This window comes from Loxodonta africana, chromosome 20, assembly GCF_030014295.1.
Source record: "Loxodonta africana isolate mLoxAfr1 chromosome 20, mLoxAfr1.hap2, whole genome shotgun sequence".
In the NCBI taxonomy this organism is placed as follows: Eukaryota; Metazoa; Chordata; class Mammalia; order Proboscidea; family Elephantidae; genus Loxodonta; species Loxodonta africana.
The window spans coordinates 6,913,688-6,939,632 of record NC_087361.1 but is presented as its reverse complement, the minus strand read 5'-3'; the positions used below and the strand labels follow the sequence as shown (position 1 = coordinate 6,939,632).

Genomic DNA, 25,945 nt, shown 5'->3' with positions numbered 1-25,945 from the left:
AGGAAATGAAAAGAAAATCCACAAACAAAAAGGACTAGCACAAAAGATTAAGCAGAATAAATAAACTACTAATACCAAAAAAAAAAAAAAGCATAATAAAATGTCAGTAGTGAACTTATACCTATTATTAGTCACATGGAATGTGAATGAATTAGATGCACTGGTAAAGAGACAAAGAGTAACAGAATGGATTTAAAAAAAAATGACCCATCAACATGCAGACTACAAGAGACACATCTTAGACATAAAGACAGAAATAAACTAAAAATTAAAGGATGGTAAAAAATATAACAAGCAAACATTAACCAAAAAAGAGTAGGAGTGACAATATTAATCTTTGACAGAACAGGCTTTAAGGCAAAATACACCATAAAATACAAGGAAGGACATTTTATAACAATTAAAGGGTCAATCCAACAGGAGGACATAACCGTAATAAATATATACATACCCAATGACAGGGCTCCAAAATATGTAAAACAAACTCTAACAGCATTGAAAAGAGAAATACACAGTTCCACAATAATAGTAGAAGACCTTAACACACCTTTTGGTGAAGGACAGAACAACTAGATAGAAATTATCAAAGATACAGAGGATCTAAATACCACAGTAAACCAACTAGACCTCATAGACATACACAGAGTACTTCACCCATCGGCAACAAAGTACACATTCTTTTCCAATGCACTTGGAGCATTTTAGGCCGCAAAACACTCATCAATAAATTTAAAAATACCAAAATAATATAAAGCATTTTCTCTGACCACAACGTCATAAAACTAGAAATCACTAAGAGGAAGAGCAAGGAAAAAAGAAATCAAATACATAGAAAGTGAATAACAAATTGCCTATAAACACATCTTTGAAGAAATCAAAGATAAAATTAAAAAAAAAAAAATCATAGAATTAAACAAAAATGAAAACACAACATACCAAAACCTCTGGAGCACAGCAAAAACAGTACCTAGAGGGCAAATATACACATAGCTATGAACTCACGCATCAAAAAGAAGAAAGGGGAAAAGACAAAACATTAACCCTACAACTTGAACAAATAGAAAAAAAGCAGCAAAAGAACACCATAGTCACCAGAAGAAAGGAAATAACAAAGATTAGAGGAGAAATAAATGAAACAGAACAGAAAAATAGAATCAACAAGACTAGAAGCTAGCTGTTTGAAAGGATCAATATAATAGACAAGTCACTGGCCAAACTGACAAAAGAAAACAGGAAAAGAGGCAAATAAGAAATGAGATAGGTGACATTACAACAGAGCCAACTTAAAAAGGATAACAGAATACTACGAAAATTTTATTCCAAAATTTATTTTAAAACCTAGAGGAAATGGACAAATTTCTAGAAACACACTACCTGCCCAAACTAACACGAACTGACATAGAAAGTCTGAACAGTCCCATAACAATAGAAGAAATTGATGAGATAATAAAAAAATAAAATAAAACTCTAAACTGAAAAAAGTCCTAGCTCGGACGGCATCACCGGAGAATGCTACCAAACATTCTGAGAAGAGCTCACACCAATACTACTCAAACTATTTCAGAGCATAGAAAAGGAAGGAATTCTCCCAAACTCATTTTATGAAGCCAGTATAACCCTGATATCAAAGCCAGTCAAAGACATCACAAAAAACTGAATACCCCTCATGAATATAGATTAAAAATTCTCAAAAAACAAAACAACAACAAAAAAAACTAGCCAATAGGGTTCAACAACATACTGGAAAAAAAAAAAAATGCACCATGACCAAATGGGATCCATACCAGCTATGCAAGGATGGTTCAACCTAAGAAAATCAAAAAATGTAATCCATCACATAAAGAAAACAAAAGAATCATATGATCATCTCAATTGAAGCAGAAATGGCATTTGATAAAGTCCAACACCCATTCCTGATAAAAACTCTCAGCAAAATAGGAATAGAAGGGAAATTCCTTTATATAATAAAAGGCATTTACACAAAACCAACAGTCAACATTATTCTCATTAGAACGAGGCTGAAAACATTCCCCTTGAAAACGGGAACTATACAAGAATTCAGGGTCTCTTCTGACACCCGTTTTGGTCTTTTCTTTCTTCACTGCCTTTTTGATGACCTTTTGCCTCTTCATATATGAGGTCCTTGACGTCAGCCCACAGCTCATCTGGTCTTCAGTCATCCATGTTTGATGTGTCAAATCTATCCTTTAGGTGGTCTCCAAATTCAGTGAGATATACTCAAGGTTCTACTTTGGCTCTTAGGGACTTGTTCTAACTTTCTTTAGCATCAACTTGAACTTGCATATGAGCGATTGATGGTCTGTTCCACAGTCAGCCCCTGGCCTTGTTCTGATTGATGATATTGAACTTCTCCGTCATCTGTTTCCACAAATATTGTCGATTTCATTCCCGTGAACCCCACCCAGTGAGGTCCATGAGTATAGTCACAGTATATGTTGTTGAAAAATGGTATTTGCAATGATTAAGTCATTGGTCTTGCAAAATTCTATCACGTGATATCTGTCATTGTGTCTTTCACTAAGTCCATATTTTCCAACTACTGATCCTTCTTTGTTTCCAAAGTTCACATTCCAATGCACCTTGACTGCATGTTTGATCAATTTCAGATTGCAGAAGTTGGTAAAAATCTTTCTTTTCTTCATCTTTGGCATTAGTAGCTGGTATGTAAATTTGACTAGTAGTCGTATTGACTGGTCTTCCTTGTAGGTGTGTGTATATTATCCTTTCATATCTAATATTGCAGATATTAGAATGAACAAAACTATAGGAAACATATGTACTTAATGAAAAATGCAGATGCGTTGGCATAACTCTGAGGTCTTCGCTAAACCAAAGGGTTGAGTTTTAATATACTGGAGAGATTATAATGCATACAAAGTGGCTTTATACATTCAGCGCTACAAATGGGGACGAATGTAAAGAAAGTGTGTATGAAGAAAATAATGGTACAACTGTCTAGCAGAATATGAGTATTACTTGTATATGATTTTTTTTTTTTTTTAAGAAGCAGTTTCATTTTGTCAGGAATTACAGCAGAAAAGTCCCCAAGGGATTTTTGTAATTATTTGGAAAGACATTTTAATAATAGCAAGCTGGATTGGATTTTGTGTTTTGAATGGACAATAGTAATTTTAAACATTTAATCATACTTTAAGATGAATCAGTAATCATTCCATTTTCTAAGAATAATCAGGGGATCTAAACAATAAGCCATATTTATTATTAACCTAGCTTGTATCCAGCACTGTGCTAGGTCCTGTGATAAACTGTCTTGCTGAACAAATATTAGGTGCTCAACTAATAGCATAATATACATTGTTATTTTTAATTGCTATCAAGTCAGCTCTCACTCATGGGGACCCAGTGTATAAAAGAATGAAGCGTTGTCCAGTCCTGTGCCAACTTTATGATCATTGATATGTTTGAGTCCATTGTTGTGACTGTTGTATCAGTCCTTCTCATTGAATGTTTCCTTCACTTTTACTGGCCCTTCACTTACCAAACTTGATGTCCTTCTCTAGCAATTGGTCCCTCCTGATGGTACATCCAAAGTAAGTCTCAGACAATATTCTCTGAAAACTTTAGAGTTTTCATTGGCTAATTTTCAGAAGTAGAACATCAGGTCTTTCTTCCTGTGTCTTAGTCTGGAAGCTCCTCTGAAACCTGTCTGCCATGGGTGACCTTGCTGGTATTGAAATATCAGTAGCACAGCTTCCAGCATCATAGCAACACGAAAGCCACTACAATATGACAAACCGATAGACAAGTGATGGAAAATGTACGTGGAGAGACCTAAGATGTGGAATAGATTTAAACTGATCACTGGCATGAGAAAGGAAAGGAGCCCTGGTGGCGTAATGCTTAAGTGCTTGGCTGCTAACCGAAAGGCTGGAGTTTTGAACCCACCAGTATCTCTGCTGAGAGAAAAGACCCAGCGACTGGCTCCTGTAATGATTTACAGCTTATGAAACCCTACGGGTCGGTAGGTGTCGGAATCGACTCACTGGCACACAGCAACAACAACGAGAACAGAAAATGTAAAGAAAGAAATGAAATAATTAGCACTTGAAGTAAATTCATTTCAGAAAAAAACAAAAAGGCCAATTTCATTAGGCTAAGTAAAAAAAGAGGGGTCACTCATGGGCAGCAAGTAAAAGTAGGAGCATCTAGGGTCATCTCACATCAGGAACAGAAGGTGCGTAAAACCAGTGTTCCAACTTGCTGTTTGTTTCCTTCTGATACAGAGACTCCCACTTCCTCTCTCTCTTTCGTGTAAATCCATGTAAATGACTCATAAGCTGCCTGGAAACTGAAGAAGAAAAAGAGAAGGAAGGAAGAGAATAAGGAAGGTCTGGTATGAATGTAAGTCATGTCCTTTTTTATGCATTCAATCAACTTTAGAGAAAATAGTTTTGTATTCTATGCATTGCCAACCATGAGGACTGTATATCTAACTCAAAAAAACTACTGCTGTTGAGTGATTTGGACTCAGAGCCACCCTGTAGGGCAGAGTAGGACTGCTCCATACAGTTTCCAAGGCTGCAAATCCTTATAAAAGCAGACTCCTGTGGAGTGATAGGAGGGTTCAATCCGCTGACCTTTTGGTTAGGAGCCAAGCACTTTAACCGCTGCGCCACCAGAGCTCCACTCTGTCTCTATTCTCTTTAAAATAATTCAGCTATTGAGCCAAACTAGGAATTTTCCATTTTTATTTTGTTTTTAAATACCTGTAGCCTAGATCAATGCAGTCCGAAATTTCTGTGATGATATGTTCTTAATCTGTATCGTCTAATACGGTAGCAACTAGCCATATGTGGATATTGAACATTTGAAAAATAGCTAGTTCAAATGAAGAATTGAATTTTAGTGTTATTAGATTTAAATTTAAATAGCTACATATGGATCATGGCTACTGTATAGGAGATAAAAGCTCTAGATTGTAAACACTTGGAAGGCAAGGCCCACGTATATGATTTTATCTGCCACTGAGTCCTGGACAAGGTGACATCCATAATAAATATTCAAAAACATGCTAATTGGACCGGAAAGAATTCGGTAATCATGAAAACAGAAATAAATTTGTAATGACCAAGGAAAAAAATCAATGTAAATTTAAATGGTTCTTGCTTTGATTGATTAGGAAAATGAAATATATCCCAGTCTTTGTATGCATTGACATATCATAGCTAATCAGGAAAGAGGCCCCACATTTTTCCCCTTGAAAGCTGTAGTCTGTGGTTTACTCTTTAGTTTTTAAGGACATGAGGCAAAAGCAGAGCTTGAGTCAAGTTCTATGGATTCCCTATTAATGGGTGGCCTGGAATTCCAAGTTCTATCTTTCCACATTGTAACTATAGATGCCACATGGTGAGTTTCGCCATCTCTGCTAAGGCTCCAGTCGCTTGCTATCTATGAATTCCTAACAGTTTTAATACAAAGGATCTGTTTGCAAGACATAAGATTCTCTTAGGTGGCACAAAAGAAATGAAGCCATATTGGCTTCTACTATGACCATAAATTAAGCCTAGAGTTAAATTAAAAAAAAAAAGAAAAGGTATTATTTTGAAAAAGGGAAGCAAGGAAATCATGATGACTATATTTTTTAGAGCTTCGGTCTATTCAATGGGAATTGCACCAAAGAATTGTGAGACTATGAGGGTTCTTACAATCACACCACTATAAAAACTGAAAAAAAAAAAAAAAGAGATTTTGCTTCTCCCCGAACAAAGCTAGATCTTTTACTTATAGTCATGATAGACTGTTAATGATATTAAGTATTAAAATACACTGTCAATAAATGAAGTAACTCAGTTAAAACTGAAGAACAAGGTCTGCATCTGTATGTCCTTGTCCTGTGCCTTAGCTTTCTACTCAGTCCTACTGTCATCATTTTTCAATTTTCTGCACAGGAGGTATTTTAATTTTTCTCTAGAAGCATACGGAGGCTTAAGTTTTAGAGAAATTAAGTCACTACACTGATTCAGGTACCTACAAAGATAATTGCTTTGAGGTGCCAAGAATTAGGAGTTGAAGGAAACAGGCCTGGAGACTTCTAGGTTATAGTGCTCACTAAGTTAGAGATCAATTGGGCCAAATTTGGTGGTCTGCTGGGTGATTACTTGAAAACTAAAAGTTCAGAATTTGTGAAAACAGTCTAGTAAAGGGCTCAAAACTTGGAAAGTGAAGGCATTGACATTAGGAGGTGGGATGTATAGAGTCTGTCTTAGACATCTAGTGCTACTATAACAGAAATACCACAATTGGATGGCTTTAACAAAGAGAAATTTATTCTATCAGTCAAGTAAGCTAGAAGTCCAAATTCAGGGTGCTGGCTCCAGGGGAAGGCTTTCTTTCTCTGTTGGCTCTGGAGGAAAGTCCTTGTCATCAGTCTTCTCTTGGTTTGGGAGCATCTCAGCGTAGGAACCTCAGGTCCAAAGGACGTGCTCTGCTACCTGCACTGCTTTCTTGGTGGTATGAAGTCCCCAAATCTCTGCTTAAAAAAAAAAAAAATTACTTCCCTTTTCTCTCTTGAGAGATGAAAGGTGGTGCAGGTCACACCCCAGGTAAACTCCCTTTATATTGGATCAGGGATGTGACCTGGTAAGGGTGTTACAATCCCACTCTAATCCTCTTTAACATAAAATTACAATCACAAAATGGAGGACAACCACAGAATACTGGGAATGACGGCCTAACCAAGTTAATACACATATTTTTGGGGGGACATAATTCAATCCATGACAGAGTCCCATAGGATACGGGTAGTAGGAAGTGGGAGAGAGGAACATATATATCGGAGGAGTGGGGAATATCAGAGACATTTAATTACTATTTTCTGGGGAGTATTATTTATGCCTGTAACGGGCCCCAGGCCACAAGCTGAGTGGTAGGATAGGCGAGACCAGAAAGCTTATTAAACACGTTTTCTTGACTTAGGTTCATGGATTAGCGTTGGTGAGTCCTCACACCCTCTGAAATGGAAGACTATATTATGTATACACATTCTTCTGTGCTTTTTGTTTTTTGTAAATTGGGGTCCAGAATTTTCATCAGATTTTCAAAACTACCTATGCCTAAAAAAAATTAAGAATTATTGCTCTGCGATGTGACTGTGAGGGCTCAGACCTGCTACCACAGACAGCTTCAGCTGAGCTGGAGCTTGGATTTTGTCCTACAGCTCTCTGAGAGGCCTCGTGGGGACATGGCCTCCAGGGTTTGGTGGAAATGGTGCTCAGATGACCTGTTGGGCTTTCTGGGAAGGAAGGCCATGGAGTCTTTTATACTGGATCCCACATAAGAGCTGTTCAGCCACGAAAGAAAAGCCTTGAAACGACATGGCTCTGAAACCTTATAAGGAATCTGAGGATTTGATACTGTGACCCCAGTACTCCCCAGCATATTTTCTCCTTTTTCAAAATGGGCAGCGGAGAGCTTGACATAACTAAGGCCATGATAAACCTATAAGTTTTTCTTCCTCTGCTTGCCTCCCTCACATACCTCTGTTAATGACTTTGTTTTGACCAAATGTTAATGACTTTGTTCTTTGTTTTAAACTGATGCAAACAACCTTTTGTTCTGTCTGGACTACCTGTGGCATACAAACCCCACGGGAAAGTTGGAGCCCAGGTATCAGATATGTATACCTTTAGCCTAATAAAGAAATGTTTGGCAGGGGACTACGAAGACACTTGTAACCCTTGTAAGATTCTGTAAAAGCTCTAATGTAAAACTGTTCTTTGGGACTCCATAGAGACAGCCTGTGTTGCTGCCGGGTCCCCGGTGATGTATGGATCTCCTTAATAAACTTTCTCACTCTTTCTGACTTGGAGTATGTTTCATTGGCTCTACAGCTCCAGGGCACAGACCCTAATCAGATAACAATACTTCAGGTATATTCCCAATTTACAAAAACTGGAGACTCAGAAAGACATCAGCATAATAAATGATCTAAAATAGTTTAGATCCTGGTTATTAGTCTGTGTATTTTAACTTACAGCTAAATTTGAACTCAAAGGAAAATACCTTGGTTTTTCTGGGTATACCATCCTCCTCACTTTTGGTCTACCTTTCCTAATTCCTAGCCTTCTTTTCCTAACAGATGTAACCCCAGGGGTGTTGAACACCAGAGGGCCTATGTCTACAGACGTGGTAAGGAGATTAATAGAAATTTAGGTCACAGATGAAATGAAATGCCTGAAGGTATCCATAGAGAAAAGGCAATTCACACATTTTTTTTTAGATCTCAGGAAAGAGTTGATCCTTGTGATGTAGGAACCCAAACCCACTGTGATGTAGGAAAGGTCCCTTAAATGACCAATTGGTAGTCCTTTAGGCAGCCTGTTATTTGCTCCCACCTCATCTACCATTGAATAACTAAAAGATAATGTGTGGTCTTTACCTAGCGACTCCCTTGGACACATCAAATGCATTAAGTCTTTAGGACCACTAGGTTCTATTTAAGAGACTACTGACTTAGTGCCTCAAATACTAACTTGAATTTATAGAAGTCTTTTTTACGTTTAAAGTATGTTCATTTATTAAACTAAATTTATTCTGTGCAGGATAAGTAGTAACATCCTGAAATGATTTATTTTAGTGATTAAAAGCACAGGCTCTGGGATTACTCAACCACTTATTGTTTTTGTTAGCTGCCATGAGGTTGGCCCCTGACTCACAGTAACCCCATGCACAATGGAACTAAATGCTGCCTGGTTCTACACCATCCCCCTGATCAGTTGTGGATTGGAAAATTGTGATTCATAGGGTTTTTGTTGGCTGATTTTTGGAAGTAAGTCGCCAAGGCTTTCTTCCTAGTCTTAATCTAAAAGTTCTGCTGAAACCCATTCATCATCACAGCCTCCCCTGACGGACGGTGGCTATCAGGCGAACTGGTCTGGGATCAAACCAGGCTCCTGATTCTATCACTGAACCACCACTGTCTATGTATTCAACCACTTATTACCCCCCAAAATAGAAAAATAACTTGTACCTCATAGAATTGTTAAGAGACTCAAATGAGGTACGGTAATTAGAGGCCACTTGACCTTTTTGACCTAGTGCCTACAGACATTTGGAGCTTGATATTTGTTAACCATCAACATATTATTATGCTACTCATTCAGTGCTTTAAAAAAAGAAAAACAAATAAAAAACCTCTTATTATACATTTGTGGACATTGAGACTCAGAGAAGTTAAATTACTTACTTTGAACAAAAAAACTAATTGAAGGCAGAGCTGGGACAAGAACCCAGTGCCCTTGACTTACAGGATGGTGGTCGGTTGAATGAATCGCTGTCAAATATGTATATTTGAAGAAACAAGTGCCTCAATATGAGCATTTGCTTCCAGAATTTTGGTAGTCTGGGTATTCTTTTAAAAAATGGAGACTTTGACAGAGGATTAAAATAAGCTAGCCTCTGGAGAGCCAGCTCTGTTAATTGAAGCTACAGTTGTTTTCAAAGCAATTGGTCTTGTTTTTATTTTCCAAATATATCTGTAGATCGTTAACTCTGGAAAAGACCATTGTTATGGAAAAGTTTAAAAGCTCATTCCTCCCTTAGGCTAAAAATGGGGACTGTGGAAGATACATCAGGCAATTACATCATTTATTTTTAATTTGTTAACTTGCTTCTTAGGCAAACTCTCATGCTTATAAATCAGAAACATTTTCTTTCATGAGGTAGGAGAGCCCATGATGATAGAGGACAAACTGGGCTTGTTAGTTATTGTACATCCTTAGTGATTGTTGATCATTGGTGCAACTGGCTAGCATGTAGGCTGAGTATAACATTATACATTACAATATGATATTCCGTTCTCATATATACTCCACCATTGTTACTGAACTCAGATGCCCTTTCAGTACCATTAGCGTTATTCTCATTTTCACAGATGGAGACATGGAGTAAATAATTAGTCCAAGGTTACACCTTATACTACTGGATACTTAGGCATAAAGCTCAGAGTTCAGGAAATTTTCCCTACTGTTTCAATCATGATTGTAGAAAAGGAAATTAATCCATTAAAGCAAATTATTTTTGTCTTTATCCTTTCATCATATGTGGCATTGTAACCTTAAAGAGGAAACTGCTCCTTAAGAGATGGTTTTCCCAGAGGCCTTCAGTTAAAGGAGATAATGGTATATGGAAGGTCATGGTCCAAACTATCCTTGTTCATTGCAGGATATATGGCACATACATTTCTTAGTCATTGTAAAAATCAAAAGACAGTAGGGCTCATCCTCTCGCCAGATTCCCAAAGAAGGGGCCAGAGGCCCTTTTGAGAACCATTGATTTAAACACCCTGGAGCAATTTGAAGAGCCCAAAACCACTGATTTTTAGTAAGTAGCCCTCTCTGAAAGCTGTTGGCCCTAATCCAAATAAATTTATGCTTTCCTGAAGCCCACACCTAACATCCACTGTATGAAAACACTAAATGCCAAAATATTGGACAAAGTGACGTGAGTGGTTAATACTGGTTATCAAAACTTGCATAAGAAAACAGTTTTCCTTCCTCATTTATTTTAATCTATGGCTGTCTCCTGAATTTCTTTAGCTTTTTCATAGTACAGGCAGCCCCAGGGTTATGAACACTGACTCCTGGACAACTAGTACTTATGAAGAGCCTGCCATAAAGCCTACGACATTAAAATTTTGATTTAAATACAATGGTTTGTAATAACGAAAATATGCACTATTTTGTGATGCCATGAAAACATTGAGCAGTTTGCCAGCATTTCTTAAGTGTTTTATATGCACAGAAAGGTAAAATATATACTAAGACAAACACTTGACTAACTGATGCTAAATAAGGACAGTATGTACCTATTTTGACTTACCTACACATTTGACTTGAAGACGGACTAAGGAACAGATCTCGTTTGAAACCCAGGGACTGCTTATACAAATACATTACATTTAAGACTGTGCTCCTAACAACGCTTATATATGAGTCTCAAAGTTTATGAACTTGGAACTTCAATACAAAAAACAAAACACGAAACAAAAGAGCAAACACAAAGCAATACAAATAATGCAAGACATTATCAATACCCAACGGTAACGACCCATGAGCCTCTGAGAAGAGAATTAATATGCAGCTTGTGCTAGATACACTTGGACAAACAGGATGAGATTTTGTGTTGTTTTAGGTGCCGCCTAGTCAGTTCCAACTCGTAACAACCCTATGTACAACAAAACGAAACATTGCCCAGCCCTGTGCCATGAAACTTTAGTTTTTATATATGTGAGGAAAGGTCTTAAAAGTCAAGTCAAATTCTAACAACATGTGACTGTACCTCTTCCCATGGTGCCCCTAATGCCCTCTCTTCAAATTAAATAAACAATAAATCAAACTCTGAAAATAAATATTTTTTAGCGTTATGTTGTTGTTGTTGAGTTGATTCTGACTCATTGCGACCCCATACATGCATGGTAGAACTACTGCTCCATAGGCTTTTCAAGGCTGTGACCTTTTGAAAGAAGGTCACCAGGTCTGTCTTCCCTGGCACCTCTAAGTAAGTTCAAACTGCCACCCTTTCCGCTAGGAGTGCTTAACCATTTGCGCCACCCAGGGACTCTGTAGCAGCCAATTATCTTAGTAGAAAAGAGCTCCAGTTGTGAAGCCAGACTGCCTGAGTTTGAATTTAGCCTCTTTGGGGCTCAGATTCTCATTTGTAAAATAGGGATACTCTAGTATCCTAATTTTCATCAAGATTTAAGAAGATAATGCACGAAAGGCTTAATACAGGTCTAATACATAGAAAATAATCAGTAAACCTTAGTTAGATGTACTTTCTATATACCCAAAACAAACCCCAAACCCATTGCCGTTGAGTTGACTGCTCCATAGAGTTTCCAAGGAGCCCCCGGTGGATTCGGACCACCGACCTTTACAGTTAACAGCCATAGCTCTTAACCACTACGCCACCAGGGTTTCCACTAACTACATAGAGTTACTCTATATAGTTAATCTGGAAATAATGATGACATGACTCTGCTCTTGTGTATGATCTTTTTCAACAAGTTTTCATTTACTCATCAGGTATTTTTAATGATTAATAGAAGATTTATTTTATTTTAATAATATTTCATTGTGTTTTCAGTGAAAGTTTACATAGCAAATTAGGTTCCCATTTCACAATTTCTACAGATGTTGCTCGGTGGCATTAGTGACCCTTTTCACAATGTATCAGCATTCTTTTTAATTGTGCTTTGGTTGTTCAGTTTCCAGTACTCTAGTTTCCTTGATCCCTTATCAGCTCGTCTTAGCTTTAAAGTTATCACTGACCTTTCGGTCTCATATATAGGTTTTTCAATGGCGCACCGTAATAGAAGATTTATTTATTTAAGCAAGAATACATGTACAGTCATGGGCCATTTAATGTCCATGATACGTTCTGTGAAATAGGATGTTATGTGATCTGGACGCTGTACAAACACCATATTATATACAGGCAGTACCCGGGTTATGAATGTCTGACTTACAGACAACTCGTACTTAAGGACAGACCGTCATAAAGCCTATTAAAATTTTGAGCTAAATACTTACAATGGCTTGTAATAACAAACACTTGCACTACTTTGTGATACTCATGAAAACATTATGTGGTTTGGAAGTGTTTCTTAAATGTTATGCCTGCTACATCCCATTCTCTGGTTGGGATTTCTTAACTCTATTATGGAAACCCTGATGGCATAGTGGATAAGAGCTACAGCTGCTGACCAAAAGACTGGCAGTTCAAATCTACCAGGCGCTCCTTGGAAACCCTATGGGGCAGTTCTACTCTGTCCTACAGGGTCGCTATGAGTTAGAATTGACTCGATGGCAATGGATTTTTTTTTTTTTTTAAAACTCTATATAAGGTTATTTTTTTTTTTTAAGGACCACAGATGTATATGCGATAGAATGTTGCCTGAACGGGCATTATGTGGCACATGACTGCAGTCATAATTCCTAGAGTTAATATGAAACGTTAAGTTTGACTTAGTTTCCCTTCCTAGATACGTTTTTCTTTCCTATTCCTGTCAGTTTTGAAAACATAATACCAGAAGAACAGGGGCCCAAAGCCAAAAACAGCTCCTAAAAGTGAGTTCCTGGGAATGGGCCCGAAATTGGGATAGACATTTGCTGATCTCGCATAGGTCCAATGAGTCAGTGCAGGGTTTTCGATGAGCGCTCGGTGGAGGTCACTGTACTGAAGAATATACTCCGGCTTAAGCTGGATCTTATGGCCAGCTGCTTGCTTTGAGTCTGCTGGGTTTCAGGAGATATGTCATATTTGGCTGGGTTGAGAGTAGTGGGATGGCCAGGTGTGACGGTTTTTACTTTGGGAATGATATCTTGATGACCAGCTGCACAAAGTTCAGAGAAATAGTCAAAATAATAAATGGCGAGATAAATGTTTTCAATTAATTTACCAGATAGGCAAAATCATTGAGATGAAATTTAATAGGGGTACATGGAAAGACCTGTATGTAGACTTAAATGATTAATACACCCACCACCCAGTGCCGTTGAGTCGAATGGGACAGTAAAAAAGATCCAGGAGTTTTAATTCCCCAAAACTCAATATGGAAACACAGCAGTTAAGAAGAAAATATAATCTTGAAGAATTTCAACAGGAATTTAATTTACAAAAGAGTGACCCATTTTGGAAGTTGTTATTCTATGCTTGCCATATCGTATTTTGGGAATGTTTTCTGTTCTGGGTCCTACATTTTAGTGGTGACATTGAAAAATAAAATACTTAAAAAAATGGGATAAGCTTTGCCATATGAGATATAGCCAGATAACTGATATAAACAAACAAACAACAACAACAACAAACCCATTGCTGTCGAGTCAATTCCAACTCATAGTGACCCTATAGGTCAGAGTAGAACTGCCCCATAAAGCTTCCAAGGAGTGCCTGGCGGATTTGAACCACTACCTTTTGGTTAGCAGCCGTAGTGTTACAGGGCAAGGCTTCCCAGCTCAGGACTAAGCCCTGCCTGGATTCTTGCCTTCTACTCTGTCCTATAGGGTCGCTATGAGTTGGAACTGACTCAATGGCAATGAGTTTTGTTCTTGCCTTCTACTGACCAAGAATGACCAGGAAAGGTTCAGAGGTTCCACATGAACAGAGGTTTATTAGCGGCAGAAAGAAAGTGAAGGGTCGTGAGTGGAGAACAAAGAGGGACCAAGCAACGCTAGCCTCTGCTCCCCCAAACAAAGGTTTTTCTGGGGCTTATATGAGTTTCACAAGGATAATAGGGTAATGAATATTTGGTAGGTTTCTTTCAAGGGGCAGGTACTTCTTAGAATGGCGGTGCATACTAAATTAGGCTGTGCCCACATCTGGAATCCAAGATGGAACCTGTAGCAAAGGCTCCTGAGTCTGGGTGGCGGGACTTATTATGGGGTATAGCACCTGCGCAATCCCCCTGCTGCACCAGTTCGATTCCTGTCGGGCATACTTGCATAAGGAGGAGGTCACGCGTCAGTCGCCTTGTGGATGTCTGTGCTTGCTCCAGGGACCAGATCGGGTTGGTCCTTCTGAAAAACATCTTACAAGGGAGTACATTGCTTGTTCTTTCCTTATGGCACATTCCAGGATGGGGCTTTATGTCATTAGCCAAGCACATAATTATGTAAGTAAGTTGCAAGTTGTAGGTGTTGCAGGGGTCCTTGCCTAGGGGCTCAGTCACTGTTTCTTCCTTATCTCAGTAGCACTTAACCACTATGCCACCATGGTTTCCGATAACCGGTATATTTCAGCCTAAAGAAGAGATAATTTAGGGAGGTCATACTCTGTGGTCTACAGATATTTGAAGAGGTACAATGTTTTCACAACTTTATTGGTTACTGCAATGCTAGGAAAGATGGGCAAACCCCACCTTTATCACTACTTTGTCGCCAGCTACTTCACGTGGCACTTCCTCTGTAACCCTAAAAGATCTAGGTCAGATCTCACTCCTGACCACCTGCGGCCAGGTCATGAGGCAACACCCAGAGGCTCAGGAGTCTGTACAACTCCCTGCATGTCAGCCAGCCACCCTCCCCACTCTCTCTACACCCCTGGAGCCAGGTCACAATTAGAAGGACTTTGCCCTTCTTCATTGACTGTCTGTGCAGCCTGTCCCTAACACCAGCCACCCAGAGCTGACGTTTTCACAAGTTAAGACTCTGTCCTGCCAGCCTCTGCTTGCTCATTGTCCACTATGGGTTCATTAATTCTCTATAAAGGCTCAAAAAATTCACAATTACTATTACCTATACTTTTTTTTTTTTTTTTTTACTTATTTATTATAACCAGAAAGGATACAAATGAAGAGACAAATCAGGCAAGGACTAGAAGTAATCCTGAGAACAAGAGCTTCCATTATCCCCAAGGACATACCACACCCTCTCCCAAGCATAGATGTTCTTGCCAACCCAGGATGTTCATGCCAACGAGTCCAGGGTCCTTAGTCATTGAGGCCTCAATGAATATGCATGACTGGTCCTTAATGCATTCCTAGTTATGATCAATCCAAGCAATGAATATGTATGATGGCATCATGCCCTCCTCCCTTCCTAAAGTTATTCCACCAGGTGTGGAGCCTGTGTACCCTTTACTTGTCTGGCTATTTTGTAAAACAAAGGCACCTTGATTGCTTAGGTTATTTTCAGAAACCAGAGACAAAGGGCCAAATCTAGTTCTTTGTCCCACATTTTCTGATTATTCTTCTAGTGCTTTGAGTTGTAAGAAATACATCAGAGAATATTAAAAAAAAAAAAGTTCAGGAAAAGTTGTAAAGCTTAAATGTTTAAAAGTAAAGAGACCTCAGAGAAGCTCCACCGTTTTCTATAAAGTACCAGCTAGTCAATATTTTAGGTTTTTTGGTCTATAAAGGTTCTATCACAGCTACTCAACTATGGCCATTGTTGTGTGAAAATATTCAGACAATGCATAAATAAATGGGTATGTCTGTATGCCAACAAAATTTTATTTGCAAAAATAGGCCAAAGACTGTAATTTGCTGACCACTGACATAGAATCACATGGTAATAACGTGGAGAGCCAGAAATGTAAAAATCAGAATCTTCCGTTTATAGAAATAATGAATCATTTAACAAGATTTAAAAGTGTGAGTCTCCAAATTAAGATATTTTCAACAGAATCAAACCATTTGTTGGGAATATTTACTCATTTATTCCAAAGCATTAGTTGTGTACATAAATCCCAGCAGACTCCCGGCTATACCACATTGCTGGAACTGTGCACACAGCCATATCTAGCTGCAAGAGACTCTGGAAAAGCAAATATTTAGCATACAGAATCCAGGTTCTCCTAGCAAGAAAGAATGAAGGCTGAATGTTGAACACAAAACTAATAATATGTGCCATAAATGAAGAGTCATAAGTTCAACATTAGAAATATATATGAAATCAAGAGGTGGGGAAAATTATCAATATTGTAAAGGATTACTGGAAAGGTCACCATAGAAGGTGGAGGTTATTTTAAAAATGATTTATGCATTGATGAAAATATTGAGTATATGACAGTAAAAGATTATTTTATATCATATTTCATGATTTGAGGGATCAGCAAGATGACTATAAAACCTGGGGCAGCTTATTTGCTCCCTTTAACCTTTCTTAAACACTGTCCTGAAAGCTATCCAATAAAACTGGTGAATTGATAATGCTTAAAAATTTCCAAATTCACAGTTAGCCAGGAATAAGCAGAATTAAGGTAATATTTTACAATTAATTGGGAAATTTGTACAAAAAAAAATTTTCTGGCAAACGATAATATATTAAACACATATATTGGACTGCTCTCCCTCTAGAAACTGTGATAAAATAACAGGTAAAGGGATTTTATTTGAAAAGGGATATACCCACAAATAGAGAAAAAGATGAAAGCAGACAACAACAGAGACCTAGCATTCAGCTGTAGGTACCTGTATGCCATACTGGTAGGAGTCCATTCTGATCATTCAGGTATCCTTTCTGAAAGGTTGGCTCCCATGACATACAACATAGTTGCTGTAGAGTTGACTCATGATGATCCTGTGTGTGTCAGACAGAATTGTGCTCCACTGAGTTTTCAGTGGCTGATTTTTCAGATGTAAACCATCAAGACTTTCTTCTGAAGTGCCTCTCTGGATGGGCGCGAACCTCCTATCTTTCCATTAGCAGCCGTGGGTGTTAACTGTTTACACCATCCGGGGACTCCTTCCATAAAGTACCAATTATTAAATAATTTTTATATCATCCTTGTGAGAGCACAAAATTTTGAAACTTGAAAGCTGAAAGAAGAGTGGTAACTGATTTTGTAAATGTAAGAAAGTTCAATTCTAAGCCAGTAGTGGAGAAAGCAAAGAAGCACCATGATTTATATTATAGAATCCCTAATAGTTTTGGAAACTGTCATCACCTCCTAACTCTGTAGCCAGGGGTGAATGTGGGGATAAAAAACAAGAGGATCTGTATAGTGTGCTTAAGAAACATCTAGATCCCTAGGTCTCCAATCATACTCTGCACAGAATAATAATTGTTAGGTGCCATTGTGTCAATTTTGACTCATGGTGACCCCATAGTGGCAGAGTAGAACTGCCCCATGGAATTTTCTAGTCCATAATCTTTATGAAAGCAGATTGCCAGATCTCTCTCCCAAGGAACTTTGAACCACCAACCTTTCAGTTAGCAGCCTAGCTTTTAACAGTTGTGCCACCAGGGCTCCAGAATAACAGTCACCCCTCCCCAAACATGACAGAGTGAAAGGGAGGGCCTTTGAACTGAAGGATAGCAGCCACAGTTTAGGGGAGGAGGGAATATTCACATAATTATTATTGTTGTCCACCAAAATATGTGTTGTAAATCTTAAACTCCTGTATCTGTGGATGTAATCCCTTTTGGGACAAGGACTTTCTTTGTTTTGTTAGTGAGACCATCTTAGTGTAGAGTGTATTTTAAGCCAACCACCTCTGAGATATAAAAAGAGAAGATTAGGCACAGAGAAGGAAGCACAAACTAAGCCCTCTGCCTCAACTCAGTTCCCAGAGTGTTGGTAGACAAACATATGTCTGGTAGATTCTTCCCTGGGAAATTTGAACTGACCAAGGGGAAAATCTAAAACACTAAAATTCAGGGCCTCCCAGTAAAAGAGTCCAGCCAGATCTTCCTACTGCAAAGATTGCAATAGGAAAGTTATCCTCATGTGTTTCCGAAAAAGCTTTTACTGCACCACTTATAATGTGAACAGAGAACAAAATGAACAAGCAACTTGGAGGAAGCAGGTATTATGCAGGACGAGAAAACTTTAAAATAAAATGTTAGTAGTATACTAAGAGTTAAGGAAAAAAAAAAAAAAAAACGGTGTCCATGAAAAAAATAATGGGATGCTACTGGACCCCTGGTGGCAAGGTGATTCAGGGCTCAGCTGCTAACCAAAGGGTCAGTAGTTCGAATTCAACAGCTGCTTCTTGGAAATCTTAAGGCACAGTTATATTCTTTTCTATAGAGTTTCTGTGAGTCAGAATCCACTTGATGTCAGCGAGTTTTTTTTTTTAATATAAACCAAACAGAAAATAATTGTTCTTAAAAAAATTAGAAGCAACAGAAATAAAAACTTCAGAAAGTTTCGAAAGATAAAGAAATTTTCAGAGAAAGTAGAGCAAAACAAACAAAACTAAAAAATAGTAACAGTAACAACAAAACAAACAAAAAAAATCCTAAGAGATAAAAATAAAAACAAAGAAACAAACCTAAGAAAATTAGAGGACTTTTAAGAGGTCCAACGACTAACTAATAGGAAATCCAGAAAAAGACAACATAAAACTGGGAATAATAACACAGGGGGTTGCCATGAGTCGAATCAACTCAACAGCAGACATGAAAAAATACCAAAATACAACCCCACTCCTTTGAAGCAAACAAACAAACAAAAACTGGATGTAGGAAATCAATAATAATTTTATTTAAGGATATGAGTTTCCAGACTTTGCACAGCACAATAGCTGAAAATCAATGACATAAAGGCATACAGTTGTGCAATTTCAGGACTTCAGAGATAAGAAGATTCTAAAAGCTTCCAGAGAGAAGGTAAGTATGTCAATAATTAGAAGAGGTTTTTGATCTCTTAAAAGTAGAAGACAATGGAGAAATGACTGTAAAATTTGAAAAGAAAAATATTTTGAATTGACAACATTATATCCTACAAACCTATTGGTCAAGTGTGAGGGCAGACTCAAAATATTGTCAGATTTGTAGCCTCTCAAACAGTTTATTTCTCATCCAGTTTTTCTCTCAAAACTACTAGAGAATTGCTTCCCAATGAGAGAGTAAATGGATGAAGAGGAATATAAGAAATGCAGGAAATGGGAACTCCAATTCGAGAAGGCTTCTCTCCAGGTGGAGGTTGAAGGTAGATCTCAGGATCATGGCACTTCCAAGGCATAGAGTATGTCTTAGTTATCTAGTGCTGCTATAACAGTAATACCACAAGTAGATGACTTTAACAAAGAGAAATTTATTCTCTTACAGTTTAGGAGGACAGAAGTTCAAATTCAGGGCACAATCCAGGGGAAGGCCTTCTGTCTCTGTCAGCTCTGGGGGAAGGTCCTTGTCGTCAATATTCTCCTGATCTAGGAAGTTCTCAGCACAGGGACTCTGGGTTCAGAGGACAAGCTCTGATCCTGGCTATTCTTGCTTGGTGGTAATAAGGTCAGCTTACTTTTCTCTTCTTTTATCTCTTCTAAGACAAAAGATGACTCAGCAGGCCACATTCTAAGGAAACTCGCCTTATATTGGATCAGGGCTATGACCTGAGTAAGGGTGTTGCAGTCCACCCTAATCCTCTTTAACGTAACCTAATCTTGCTTCATTAACCACCGGAAGAAATTAGGATTTACAACACAGAATAATCACATCAGGCCACAAAATGGTAGGCAACCACACAATACTGGGAATCATGGCCTAGCCAAGTTGATACACATTTTTGGGAGACACAGTTCAATCCATAACAGAGCCCAAACACTCCAGCTGTGGCCAACCAGAAGCCTCAAGAGAGTTAGCTCCAAGAAGGAAAACCTGATACAGTCTTAACAGATTGAACTATTTTGAACAGCTCTGAGAAGGTTAAAACCACCAGTCGCTGTTCAGTGAACGCCAACTCATGGTGACCCATGTATGCCAGAGTGGAACCGTGCTGCACAGGGCTGTCAGTGGGAAGCAGATCATCTGAGGTGCCTCTGGGTGGACTTGAATCTCCAGCCTTCAATCAGCAGCCAACAGTGTTAACAGTTTGCACCACCCAGGGACTCCCCAGAGAAGAAGTCAACAATAAAGCAGTGCCCTTCAGGCCAACAAAGCATACAAAAAGTTGTTCAAGAAAGGAAAAGTAATCATATTGTAAAATGTAGCCCAGCCAGTGTTTACAAAAATGAAATAATGTAAACCTTAAATACTGATACAACTAAAGTTATAATTGTATAGAGAAATTTGTGCAGTAAGGTGGGTTACAGAGTGAAAATGATGCGAAATCCACATTTCTCAATAAAAAGTCAGCAAGTTGAAATTTAAAAATATTTAAAAGATACCAATATAACAGTGCTATCTGGCAACGCAGAAATAAATAGACATCCACAAATGTTGAGAGCGGTTGCCTCTGTGGTGTGGGGAACGTGAGAATGGGGGAAGGGCAGATGATTGACTCTCCTTTCATAAGTCTTACAGGAATGCTTGACTCTCTAAACCACATATGCACACACAGACACATCTTTGTTGAAAATAAAAACAATTACAAACAAAACAAAAACCTAGCTTGCTAATGCTAGTTAAATTTTATTATAGCTTTTAACCTGAGTTCACTTTAGTTGCAATCTGTCTTATTGTTGCAAACCCTAAATGTAAATGAATTTGGGTATTTTCATCTATATTTGAGAAACATCTTGTTTTATTTTTGATTGGATGTTTTTGTCTTTGTGCAATACACAATTAATGTAATTATTTTCAAAAGTTTTCTATGGTCTATCTAACATAAATAGACTGAGGGTTTTATTGCATTTTTCCAAGCCCATTGCATCGAAAAACTGTCATACCAGAGGCCAACTAAGATTAAGTTTTGGGCACCCCTAACTTTGTCAGTGACCTCAGGATGTGCTCATGTTCCATACAAAGGAGAAAAAGCCAGCGGTCTTCATTCGCAGTACAGAGAAATGACTGAGGAATAAGTGACAATGTGATTAGATTTTCCCACCTCACCGGAAGGTTTGACTGCAAACAATATTTACCAAACTTACAGACACTCACTGTCACATTGCTCACTTCTATAAGATATATGAACTGTTCAGCTGCAAGTTTCCTAAACGACTTCCCTTGCTCCTTGCTTATTTCAAGATCTAGTTCAAATTCTCCTCTCTTGATTTTCAAGCTCCTTTGAAAATATATATATGTTTTTCTTTTCAACTCGTTATCAGTTCCTTATATCACTTGCTTTATTATTTCTAAACACTTCGCTGAGCTTTTTGACACTCGGTTTGTAGTAGAGATGATTTGCTGTTTCAGTAAATTTCTTACTAGAATCTGGAGTGCAAAAAAGATCACAGAACTATTAAAAGACAATGTTGTACAAGGTATTGTTTCAGAAAAGTTGAAAGAAGTAACTTGTCTATTCCCTCACTCTTCCCCCTTCCTCAGCCTTCTCTAGTATTTATTTCCTGGTCTTCTCTAGGCAAGGAGCCCTGCTGGTGCAATGGTCAAAGTGCTTGGCTGCTGACTGAAAGGCCAGCGGTTGGAACTAATGAACTCACCAGCTACCCTTTGGGAGACAGACCCAGCAATCTGCTCCCTTAAAGATTAACCAAACTAACCCACTGCCATCAAGTTGATTCTGACTCACAGGGACCCTACAGGATAGAGTAGAACTCCCTTACAGGGTTTCCTAAGAGCCACTGATAGATTCGAACTGCCAACCTTTTGGTTAGCAGCTGAGCTCTTAACCACTGTACCACCTGGGCTCCGCATAAAGATTATAGCCTAGGAAACCCTATGGGATAGTTCTACTCTGTCCTACAGGGTCTATATGAGTCAGAATCGACTTGATCGCAACATGTTTGGTTTCTTGTCTGTTTTCCCATAGGCATTGCAGTTCATTTAATTGTACTAATCACCATTTTCTTTGTTTTTTTTCTGATTAAGAGGTGACTTATTGCTCCTGTTATTTTACTATGAAATAAAAAACAATAAAGCAAACACTTTAAAGGAACAGTGCATTCAGGAGACCAATAATAAATGAGAACCTTTTAAAAGAGGCCAAACTTGTTACCATCATGTCAATATATTGAAGAATTTCTAAGAGATTGTAGTTCTTTTTACCCCTCTAGCTAAACATATTGTAATGGGGAAATCTGCTGCAAAAACCTCTTTCAATGTTGAAAACAAAGATGTCCCTTTGAGGACGAAGCTGTGCCTGATCCAAGCCCTGCTGTATTCAGTCACCTCATACGCATGCAAAAGCTGGACAACGAATAAGAAGACTGAAGAAGAATTGAAGCCTTTGAATTATGGTGTTGGCAAAGAGTATTGACTATACCACGGACTGCCAGAAAAACAAATAAGTCTGTCTTGGAAGAAATACAGCCAGAGTGTTCCTTGGAAGTGAGAATGGTGAGACTTCATCTCACATACTTTGGACATTTTATCAGGAGGGACCAGTCCCTGGAGAAAGACATCATGCTTGATAAAGTAGAGGGTTAGTGAAAAAGAGGAAGACCCAGGAAGGGATAGATTGACACAGGGGATGCAACAATGGGCTCAGACATAACAATGATTGTGAGGATGGTGCAGGCCCGGGCAGTGTTTCGTTCTGTTGTACATAGAGTCCCTGTGAGTTGGAAATGACTCAGTGGCACCTAACTGTAACAATAATAACAACAACAAAAGTTAAACACACACATTTACATAAACACACAAAGAGTTATATACAAAGAAATTCTTACATTTCGCCATATAGACCATTGGCTAAAGGCTCCATTTTTCTCTTGGCAGTCTACATATCTATATTACACTTGATCTAAGCCAGTAGTTTTACCTTCGTTTCATTTGTGTTCCCATGTACAAAAAGAAAGCAGCTAGGCCTTGCCAGACTTAACGTCACCTGGATAAGTTTTTCACTCTCAGTTTATCAAAAATACAATTACTCTAAACCAGTTGCTTGAAAAATAACTAAAAACAGTTTCAGTAGATTACTGAGTAAACTTGATGGTTTAGGCATATTTAATGAGAAAGATACAGTAGATATTTGCTACTTTCTGGCATTTCTAATAGCGTCCCCGTTTCCTACTGGCTCTTCTCCAGTGTGTATAGCTTGGTGGCTGAGAAGTCGATCTGCTGGTCTTTTACCAACGAAGCGGAGAGCCAGATCCTTCCTTTCACCACCTTAGTAAGCCAAGGAGAGAGCAAAAGGCCTGAGTTCATTCAGCTGAGCCGTATTGGCGTGCTCTGAATCTTGAACAAGTGGTACGAGAGCGAACAGATTAGAGTCGCCTTTTTACAGAGGTGTTGCCCTAATCAGAATGTTCTCATTACCAGCCCAGGTGTGTGCTTTCTGCTTCCAGTCCTCTGGGATTTCCTTGGTTCTCCAGGTCCAAAGTCTAGTTCTATGTCCTTCCTATCTACACTATGCATCCCTAGTATCCATCCAGTAAAGAGCTTGGGTTATCTCATGTCAGTTTCTGTTGCTTATGATCAAAAAAAAAAAAAACAAAAAAACCAGTGATATGAAGTATATTTTGCAAAAATTACAAAAATATGACAAAGAAAATACAAGTATCATGCGCCAGTTCTTGTTGTACAAACTTCCCTTTGTGATCACACGCACCTTCCAAAAATTCTGCTGATATTAATCTTCAGAGAGGTAAGGTAGCACACAAACTTTTTGTTGAACAGGGAGAATCGGATTGGAGGTAAATCACTTTCTGCTCGGATTGACCCCAATATTTGCTTTATCTACTAATCATCATGTCTTCAAATCTTCAGTGTTGTTTTTATTTGCTGTTGAGTCAACTTTGTCGTAACCTCACGTGTAACAAAGTAGAACTGCTCCGTAGGGTTTTCTTTGTGGTGGCCTTCACGGAAGCAGATTGCTGGGAAACTACCAACCTTGGGCTTGCAGCTGATCTCAAACCTTTGAGTCATCTAGGCTCCTCGGGACCTTCATTGCTGGTTATTTATAGTCTACTTGGGACCGCTGAAAACTGGCTTAAATACTTCCGTTCAAGTTTCACTGCTCTTTCATGGACCATCCCAGTTAATTGGACTTAAAATGTGCTCAGTGTTTCTGTTCTACTTCTTAGTTTGTTGAGTAGTGCCTGGGATCTTAAAAGCTGGCAAGTGGCACTTTGGGGCACAAAAATTAGTCTTTATTCAACTGGAGCAACCGAGGAAAGGGAGAATCAAGAACAGGAGGAAAAAATGGAATCTGTGGCTAACTGTTTGCATGAACGAGTCCTCCTTTGCCATGAGCCGCGAAGAACTGGCTGGTGCCTGGCTACCATTACTAAACATTTTGATCCAAAATTCTACAGAGAATCCTGGTCCAAAGGGGTAAAATGCAGAACAGAATTTCAAATTCTCATGGAATCCAGATTTTCTGGAGCCATGGAGACTGGATGAAGCCCTGAAACTATTGTCCTAAGATAATCTTTAAAACTTAAACCAAAAATATCCTCCAAAGGCTTCATAAAACCAAAATAGTTTAGCTTCACTAGTAAAGAATGTCTGCCTTGAGCAATATGCTGTTTTAAGGTTTATCTTATCTTACAGAATCAAACTGACATCAGCAACTCAAAAGATCAGATAGGAACCTTAGAGGACAGTGAGTGTATGTTAATGGGGGAGGAACAACTCAGAAAAAGAGGGTGGGAATGGTTGCACAACTCAAAGAATGTAATCAATGTTGCCGGATTGTACATGTAGAAACTTGAATTGCTGTATGTTTTTGTTGTGTATATTCTCAACAACAACAATAGCAAAAGAAAATCAATTCTTCTAAAAACTGTACTGGTCCTAGATAGTATGATCGTCCTATATTCACACTGCTAACAGAGAAATAGTGGGTTTCTCATAGTTGTATTTTCCATAGCTGTGACAGTGTGGTCCAGACACTTTTCCTCTTGGACCTCAAAGTCCATAATTCCCAATGAGTTTTAGCATTCTATGATTCTGTATTTTCAACAGTTATTTTAATAAATACAAACATCTGAAATCAAAGATTATGAATGCCAGTGGCACCGTTATATCCTCCTCAGCATTCACATTTTTGCTCTCTTTTATACAACCTTTATATTTAGCTATTAGTTTGTATGGAGGAGGCCTGGAGGCACATTTATTAAAACACTTAGTGGCTAATGCCAAGTCAGCAGTTCAAATCCACCAGCTGCTGAGCAGGAGAAAGATGTGGCAGTGTGCTTTTGGTAAAGCTTACAGCCTTGGGAACCCAAAGGGGCAGTTCTACTCTGTCTTACAGGGTTGATGTAAGTCAGAATCAACTCTACGACAGTGGGGTTTATTAGTGAAAAGCCTGTCTCACACGCCTAAGTGTCAATAGGCAATCGATTATAAAATTGAGAAGTGTGGACATATGTATGCCTGAGTTTGATAATAGCATCATTAATAATAATGATACTAATACTAGCACCAAGCTACAGTCTTTCAATTAAAGACCAGCTATTAGAGATATTTTAAGAGAAGCTGTATCATGAAATTTCTATAAAAATCAGTTACCTGCGTAAGTCAATGAATCAGTTTCTGATTGTTAAAAATGAACATGTTTTAAGGGAACCATTCTCTTAAACTTGATTTTGATGATTGTCTGAGTTATTTCTTGCACGCATTTGAAAGAATCAAGTGGTTCTACAATTCTTGTTGAGAAAAATATTTCCTTCCCCTCCCCG

General features: G+C 38.4%; 1 pseudogene; it reads right to left on the bottom strand.

The window, feature by feature from the left end:
• Positions 1 to 12,996: 12,996 nt before the first annotated feature.
• LOC111753074 (NADH dehydrogenase [ubiquinone] 1 beta subcomplex subunit 4-like) lies at positions 12,997 to 16,978 on the bottom strand (annotated as a pseudogene).
• Between the last annotated feature and the right edge of the window lie 8,967 nt (positions 16,979 to 25,945).